Genomic DNA, 9195 nt, shown 5'->3' on the forward strand with positions numbered 1-9195 from the left:
TGAACCGAACATTGTCTCACCGACAGAGCTGAAGAACGATCAAACGACATGTAGTTCAACCTCAAGATTCCTTTTTTTTCCTTTATGAAATTATCTAATTATCTATTAAGCTTCTCATTCATTTTACGACAACAAGGTGGCTATTTCGTTTGCCCTTCACCCTCGTGTCGCAGCAATAATAGGTTGCTGACACACCCATGAGAAGCCATCAGGCTGATGTAAGCCTGGCTCTCCTATAAAAATCACTCCCACACAATGATGGAAGATAGTAGCGGAACTATTTTTTTTCCATAACCCCAAAAGAAGGGATTTTGTTTACTAGTATACATTTACTTCGTCACTCACCTATATCATATGGACCAAACGTAGCACAGAAACTAGCCGAAGAAGGCACAAATGGCGAGCGGAAGGACGGGCTGTAGGGGAGGAAGGAGGCCCGATTTAAAAAGAAAAAAAAAAAATCGGTAGAGCATGAGACTCTTAATCTCAGGGTCGTGGGTTCGAACCCAACGCTGGGCGGAACGGAATTTTGTTCCGCTGCAGATGTAAATTACCGTTCTTCTGATTAACGTGATGTAATGGAAATAGCAACTTTAAACTTTGCCTACGTCTCCGTCAGTCGCAAGGAAACTGTATTTGAAGGTGAAGGTGATTTTGTAGACATGTGTGAAAGAAATGTTCTGAAATGCAAGTGGTGTTGTTTGGAGAGAACATCGGTTACGTGTCAGATGTGTAGCCAAGCAGTAATGGGTCGCCATAGCTGCAAATATTAGTCGGTAATATGAAGTGTTGTCAGATGAAGTCTGATGATCCAGACGTCCGTAAGGACGAAGTACGTAAAAGTACCGCTAGGCCGCGACTCTTTAGCTCAGTGGTAGAACACTGGTCTAGTTAAGCAGGGGTCGTGAGCTCCAAACTCACAGGAGCAAGACGAATTTTGGAAATCAGTTGCGCGTCGTGCCGTATAGCAAAAAGTTTCTGTGATGACGAACAATTAGCGACAGGCGTTTTATTAAGTATTACTCTCAGATGTGATTAAGGCGAATGGCGCAGACAAATTATTTGCCAAAGCGGTACAGCATAAGGTGGGCCGAGGCAGTCTCAATTACATTTTATAGATGTATTATTCTTATATCTCAGAGCGTTTCGCGGTCGTCGTCGTTGTCGTCGCCGCCGCTTCTGCAGAAGAAGGAAATGGCCATCGTAGCAAATGCGCCGAGGGACGCCCAGCCTTCGATTCCGAATGCGAAAAGTGTGTGTTGTCGTTTCCCAGTCTATATTTGGTCGGTCTTTAGCTCAGCAGGTTGTCATGCAAATCCTTTACCTCTCAGAAATGATTATGAAATAAAAGTGAAGTACGTGACGAGTGTGACGTTAGGAAAACATTAGGCAGCATGGAGAGATTCTGCATGGGACCACCCAACCCAAACGAGTACTGTGTGACGAGGTACCCGGCAAGTAATAACCTAGGTAGCGCCCCTGACTTAGTCGGTAGAGCATGAGACTCTTAATCTCAGGGTCGTCGGTTCCTGCCCCACGCTGGGCGGAGCGGAATTTTGTTCCGCTGCAGATGTAAATAACTGTTTTTCTGATTAAAGTTGATGTAATGGAAATAGCAACTTTTAACTTTGCCTACGTCTCCGTCAGTCTCAAGGAAACTGTAATTGAAGGTGAAGGTGCTTTTGTAGACATGTGTGAATGACATGTTCCGAAATGCAAGTGGTGTTGTTTGGAGAGAACATCGGTTACGTGTCAGATGTGTAGCCAAGCAGTAATGGGTCGCCATAGCTGCTAATATTAGTCGGTAATACGAAGTGTTGTCAGCTGAAGTCTGATAATGCAGACGAACGTAAGGACGAAGTACGCAAATGTGCCGCTAGGCCGCGCCTGTTTAGCTCAGTGGTAGAGCGCTGGTCTAGTAAACCAGGGGTCGTAAGTTCCATCCTCACAGGAGGAAGACGAATTTTGGAAATCTGTTGCCCGTCGTGCTGTATAGCAAACAGTTTCTGTGATGACGGACAATTAGCGACAGGCGTTTTATTAAGAATTACTCTCAGCTGTGATTAGGGCGAATGGCGCAGATAAACAATTTGCCAAAGCGGTACACCATAAGGTGGGACGAGGCAGTCTGAATTAGATTTTATAGATGTATTTCTCACATATCTCAGGTCGTCGTCGTCGTCGTCGTCGTCGTCGTCGTCGTCGTCGCCTCCTCTTCTTCTGAAGTAGCAAATGGCCATCGTAGCAAATGCGGCGAGGGACGCCCTGCCTTCGATTCCGAATGCACAAAGTGTGTGGTCTTGTTTCCCAGTCTATATTAGGTCGGTCTCGTAAGAGGTTGAATGTAACTAATAGGTGGGAAAGAGCATGGGGCAGCGCCTGTGTAGAACGAAAACACAAATCATCAGGGGTGTGAGCGTTTCGAGATGAGTCGTGTACAAGTTATACTTGGTCGTCAGTGACCGTGTGACCTAATGGATAAGGCGTCGGACTTAGGATCTGAAGATTACAGGTTCTAATTCTGTCACTCTCGTGTTCGTTTAGATCCTAACCACGTTATCGGAATCCATTTTTCGATCACGAGTAGTGTCGTTCATATTAAAATGACAAACACCGAGGGTTGTGAAGATGTTATTCGCCGCCATACCGATGGACTTATGTTCAAATACTCTGATGGTCACGTCGGACCAGTAACACTTGAACTCGCAGAGTACGGTCAACGCACGATTAGGGTGTTTCAACTACCTTTTGAAGTGCCGAAGGACGTAGTTGTCTCTGAGTTACAACCATACGGTAACGTCATCGGTTACGTAGAGGAAAAATGGCAAACTTTTACGACCTACCATGTCCTTAATGGTGTGCGTCAGGTAAAAATTGAACTGAAAAAACATAACCATCATACCTGACAATTGGCGGTGTGCGAGCCATTGTCATGTACGACGGCCAACCCCGAACATGTGCAGGTTGTGGACAAGAAGGCACGTCAGATCCGCCTGGATGCGACGCCACCTGATCCGAACGCCGGTCGGCGAGGAAGCGTCCCCACATATGACAAGGTTGCCCAGGAAGGTAGCACCTCTGCACAGGGTCTTCCTGCTCTGTTGACGTCGTCTGATCAGGCAGATGCAACCGCTACTGAGATTCCTTCTGAGGTGCCACAGACGCCAGATCCTGACCTTCCACATCATCGCAGCACTGTGACTGAAAATGCTGCTGAGATGGACGTTGCTCCGGGAGTGGTACCTACTTCTGCTTTCCTTCAGACTGATCCGGAGTCAGACGAAGGCCACCCGCAATCAGACTCGGAACGACCTGTTCGAAAACAAGGGTCGACACGAAAGAGAAAGAAACGTAGCCGTACACCCCCTGATGAATCCATTCTACGGATGGGTGCCAGAGATGCAGAACCGAAGATGGACGACAAACCGCTCTATGATGTCCAAAAGTCGATGCGAACGACCCGCCACAGGCGACCACTGGCAACGATCACCTCTCCTTACTGGCGCCGTCGCCCCCACAGGTCGACGTTGAAGAAAGTCTATATGCTGAGCCGAAAACTACGTTTCCTCTCCATATGGATGATGAAAACAGTCGGTACCCTACCGCAGTATCAGTCTCCTGGGCAGACGACGTGGAGATCGAAGGGAATGGGGTGGACAGTGCTGATGATGGGGCGCCCCCATCGGTTGCGCCCGCGCCTGCAAACTCTCCACAATAGCAACCTCTTCAGCGGACCAGCAAGGTCGACGACCTCTCGCCCCTGAAGAAGCAGCCCCACCTGTGCCTGTGGGACTCCAACACCAGCATTATAGTGTCGCAACGATTAACCTCGCGACCATTCGTGCGCCCCACAAACTAGCGCTGGTCCGCGATATGATTTATGATGCGGACATTGATATTGCGCTTTTTCAGGAAGTGCATGTCGCCGATTTTTCACCACCACATGGCTTCACGGCGCATCTTTCTCCCGCTTCGGACACCGGTAGTGGTGTTGCCATCATCTTACGAGAAGGTCTTCCTGCCGAAGATGTCCTATACCTCCCCAACGGCAGAGGTATGGCCCTTACTCTCTTTGGTGTACGCATCCTCAACATTTATGCGCCGTCGGGCTCCAGCTACCGTCTTGAACGCAATGCCTTCTTCGCAGATGAAGTTACACCCCTTTTTATGGGACTTCAACTGCACCCAGCGACCTCAGGATCAATTGCCGCGTCACTCACCATGCGCAGCTCTGGAAACAGTCGTGACGCGGCTACAATTTGTCGACACGTGGAGACATGTTCACGGTGATCGTTTGGGCTTTACGTACTACACTGCTCACTCCTCTAGCCGACTTGATCGCATCTACATCTCGCGATCCCTAATTCAACACACACGAAAGGCTGAAATCTGGCCTGTTGCTTTCTCAGATCATGAGGCTTACTTCAGTGACGTTGTTCTCACAAGTTAGGCAGTATGGCACGGACGTGGTTTATGGAAACTGAACACGGCACTTCTTAATTCACCTGACTGTCGACTTCTAATAGAAGACACTTCGATCACATGTAATAGACGCCGTCCCACGTATCCGTCTACCATATCCTGGTGGATCCAGTGTGCAAAACCTGCTCCTCGAAAAACTTTGATCCGATATGGCAAAGATGTTGTCGCCTGGCGGAAGAGCACTACGGACTTTTACTACAGGATCCTACGAGAATGCTCCACGATGCCAGCTTCCCCTGAGCGCCATACAAGGGTAAACCATGCTAAGTCCCAAATCTCCAATCTCATGCGAAGGCACTTGGAAGGAGCGATAGTACGATCTCGTACTGCTGATCGCATGCCTCATGAACATCCATCTATGTACCATATCATCCAAGAGCGCCAACATCGTGGCCGAAAATTTATTCCCATCCTAACAGACCAAGATGGGCGTCGCTACATAACCCAATCTGCAATAGGGAATGTGCTTCACGCCCACTACCAGCAGCTCTACGCCTCAATTCAACATTCCCCAGAGTTGATCGAGGAAGTCTCACAGCTCAACTTCGGTGGTCTCTCAGGAGATGCGGCGATTGACTTGGTGTCAGAGGTGACTTATGATGAAGTCCGCGATGCGATCCGAGCAGGAACCATCAATCGCTCCCCAGGACCCTACGGTCTTCCCCTCGAATTTTATCGCACCTTTCGTGATTTGTTAGAGTCCACCTTCACCTCCATATGTCGGGAACTGATGTCTCTGGAAGTACCTGTGCCAGACTCTTTCATGGAAGGAATTATTATTCCTGTACATAAACCGCATGGTGGCAACAATATCAGTGATTATCAGCCCCTCACCCTCCTTAACAGTGATATGAAAATCTTCACCTGCCTTTTGGCGGCACGACTTAAAACCATTGCCCGATATGTTGTGTCGCCAGACCAAGCACCTCTGGGAGGGGATAATAATATCCGCACGGCTTTATGCCGCTACAGGGATATGATCGCCGTTACCCAGGCACAACGCCTCTCTCGGGCACTTGCGTCTTTGGACTTTAGTCAAGCTTTTGATAGGGTTGACCATTCGTTCCTTATGGCCGCTCTCCACCATATGGGTTTCCCAGTAGCCGTTATCACGGTAGTGATGCGCCTTCTGCGGGATGCTTCTTCCAGGATTATGTACAATGGCAGACTCACTCCTCCGATAAAAATAGGTCGATCTGTACGTCAAGGTTGCCCTCTATCAGCGATTTTGTACGGCTTTTCCTTGGAATCCTTGATATGTGGGCTCAGACAACGTTTGGTAGGATTGTCCATAGATCGATACCGATTCTGTTGTACGGCCTATGCTGACGATGTAGTCATCTGTTTGCGTAATGCCGACGAGGTTAGAGCTGTTTTGACGTGGGTAGCGACTTATGGTGAGGCGTCAGGTAGCTCTTTAAACGTACGTAAGTCACAAGTTATGTTCATTGGCACGGGACTCCCTGTGGAGTGTGTTACACCTCTCACCACCGTTGATACCATTCGCTGTTTGGGAATAGACTTTTCATCTGATCTCCCGCGTTCAGCCACCATCAACAGCAGACGCCTCCTTTTAATGATCAAAGCAGGTCTTATGGATCATCGCCTTCGATCCCTAGATATTCTCCAACGAGCTCGATATGTCAATATATATATCGCATCCCGAGTGCCCCATGTAGCACAAGTCCTACATTTCCCGCTTACTATGGCACGTCGCATGTTGGCAGCGATGGCATCTTTCGTCAGCTCTGGGCTGTTGTTCAAAGTGAACTATGGAACCCTTACTCTTCCCCATGAACGAGGTGGGATAGGTGTGTTTCACGTGCTGGATAGAGCTTGCGCCCTATTTGTGAGCTCCCAGATGACGGTATGGACACGATGCCCAATGAGCCTCACTGGTCTCCTCCTGACGGCATATACGCCGGTCTCACTGTCAGCCCCAGTGATGATCTAGGACGTTCCGGTCCATTTCTATTATATACGATACTTGTTTCTTGAACTCAGTTATCTACGCGTCACCTTACCAAGACAGCTTTTACTCAAGACAAAGGCAGTATACAATGTCCTCCAATTAGGTCGTCCACCTAACCCGATTGAACAAACGTTCCCCCAGATAGACTGGCGTCATGTATGGCGCGCGGTTTTCGCCCATTACCTTGACATGAATGTTCAATCTGTCTGGTACCTAACTGTCAATGGTAAGAAAATCAATCAATCACGCCTTCATCGTATCTACCTCGCCCAATCACCTCTCTGTTCCACGTGCGGAGTCCCAGACAATGATGAACATCGGTTTGTTTGCGGACCGGCGGCGGAGGTTTGGCAGTTCATTCGTCTTATTGTCGTTTTTCTAACGCGGGACATTCCGGATCGGATTACTCCCCTTTCATTATTATTTCCGGATCGTGAATATTTTCCTCGGACAAAGACCAATGCTGTGAATTGGATTCGCGGACATGCCATTCACTACCTATTTGGACAAACTGTAGACTCTGTATTCGATTTTTGGACATACCTCAATGACAGTCACTATGTCGTTGTCCGTCACCCAAAATACAAACAATTTCTCTCGAACTTCCTTGGGAGTGCTTTCCACGACCCGCCTCGCAGCTGGAATGTATTAAGCCAAGAAAGAGGAACGTTTCCTGTTTGAACCAATGAACATTTCTGAGCAATTGAACAGAACACATAAATTTCGAGAAGACGTGACTCAACATATTACCAGCGGGGCGCAGAAGGCCTCTGATCAATGACACAACAAAACTAAACAAAAACAAAAAAAAATAACATAGCAACAATAAAAAAAGAAAATTCAGAAAAAATAAGATTTTGTTTTGTTTGTAAGGATAGCCCTAACCTTGATTTCCTATATTTACCCTGGTAGATACGCAGCTCTCTGGGGTAGGTTTAGTCAGGAGCCAACACCTGAAATGGAACAGATTTTTCTTCTTTTTTTTAGGATGAAAAGTGGCGGTGGCACTTGGTTCTTTGTTTAGTTCCATTTCATAAAAGGGTTAACTAATGAAAAAAATAAGTGGTAAGGGGTCTGGAACGTTCCAGCGCCTCGGCTGGGGCTATTCGCCCCAGCCAGGCCAGTGTTCAAACCTGGCCGGCGCTGGAATTTTCAGACTTCCGTACACTAGCTTTATAATATATATATATATATATATATATATATATATATATATATATATATATATATATATATATATATATATATATATCCGAATATTGCAGGTTCGAATCCTGTCACGGTCGTGTTTTTCCAGTTCTGAAAAAAAAACATATCGTTTTAATGTAGCAATTGAGCAGTACGAAACCGTCTGAATGTTGCTGTTGACCATTATCTGCTTGGAGATGCTCTTGAGCTTGAAACACACACAACAAAACCGGTGTTAACTAGCGAAATGGTCGGCAGAGTGCCGTCACCGCGAGTTTTGACTGGCACTTGCACATCTAAAACAACGTCGGAAAGTAACTCGTTCGGCTTTTGAGTCACATCAAGTATGTGTGTTAATTTTGACGCCACTAGCTCTGCATGATGTCATGCAATTCCTTTACCTCTCAGCAATGATTATGAAATAAGAGTGAAGTACGTGACGAGTGTGACGTTAGGAAAGCATTAGGCAGCATGGAGAGACTCTGTATGGGACCACGCAACATAAACGAGTACTGTGTGACATGCTACCCGGCAGGTATTCACCGAGGCAGCACGGCTAGCTCAGTCGGTAGAGCGTGAGACTCTTAATCTCACGTTCGTTGGTTCGAGCTCCACGTTGGGCAGAACGGGATATTTGTTCCGCTGCAGAAGTAAATTACCGTTTTTCTGATTAACGTGATGTAATGGAAATAGAAACTTTAAACTTTGCCTACGTCTCTGTCAGTCGCAAGGAAACTGTAATTGAAGGTGAAGGTGATTTTGTAGACATGTGTGAAAGACATGTTCTGAAATGCAAGTTTTGTTGTTTGGAGAGAACATCGGTTACGTGTCAGATGTGTAGCCAAGCAGTAATGGGTCGCCATAGCTGCAAATATTAGCCGGTAATATAAAGTGTTGTCAGCTGAAGTCTGATGATCCAGATGACCGTAAGGACGAAGTACGCAAGAGTGCCGCTAGGCCGCGCTTTTGTAGCTCAGTGGTAGAGCACTGATATAGTAAAGCAGTGGTCGTGAGTTCCATACTCACAGGAGGAAGACGAATTTTGGAAATCAGTTGCGCGTCGTGGCCGTGTAGCAAACAGTATCTTTGATGACGAACAATTAGCGACATGCGTTTTATTAAGAATTACTCTCAGATGTGAGTAAGGCGATTGGCGCAGATAAAGCGTTTGCCAAAGCTGTACAGCATAAGGTGGGACGAAATAGTCTCAGTTACATTTTGTAGATGTATTTCTCACATATCTCAGAGCGTCTAGCGGTCGTCGTCGTCGTCGTCGTCGTCGTCAACACCGCTTCTGCAGGAGTAGCAAATGGCCATTGTAGCAAATGCGGCGAGAGACGCCCCGCCTTCTTTTCCGAATGCACAAAGTGTGTGGTCTTGTTTCCCAGTCTATATTTGGTCGGTCACGTAAGAGGTTGAATGTAACGAATGGGTGGGAAAGAGCAAGGGGCAGCGGCTGTGTAGAACGAAAACACAATTCCTCAGGGGTGTGAGCGTTTCGAGATGAGTCGTATACAAGTTATAGTTGGTCGTCAGTGACCGTGTGGCGTAAT

General features: G+C 47.1%; 1 non-coding gene across 1 annotated transcript; it reads left to right on the top strand.

Moving 5' to 3' along the window:
- The first annotated feature begins 8192 nt into the window (after window positions 1-8192).
- Window positions 8193-8265, top strand: Trnak-cuu (transfer RNA lysine (anticodon CUU)). Its single transcript has one exon. It is a non-coding gene; the product is annotated as a tRNA-Lys (tRNA).
- The last annotated feature ends 930 nt before the right edge of the window (window positions 8266-9195 follow it).

The sequence above is a fragment of the Schistocerca gregaria genome, chromosome 5 (assembly GCF_023897955.1).
Source record: "Schistocerca gregaria isolate iqSchGreg1 chromosome 5, iqSchGreg1.2, whole genome shotgun sequence".
Lineage (NCBI taxonomy): Eukaryota > Metazoa > Arthropoda > Insecta > Orthoptera > Acrididae > Schistocerca > Schistocerca gregaria.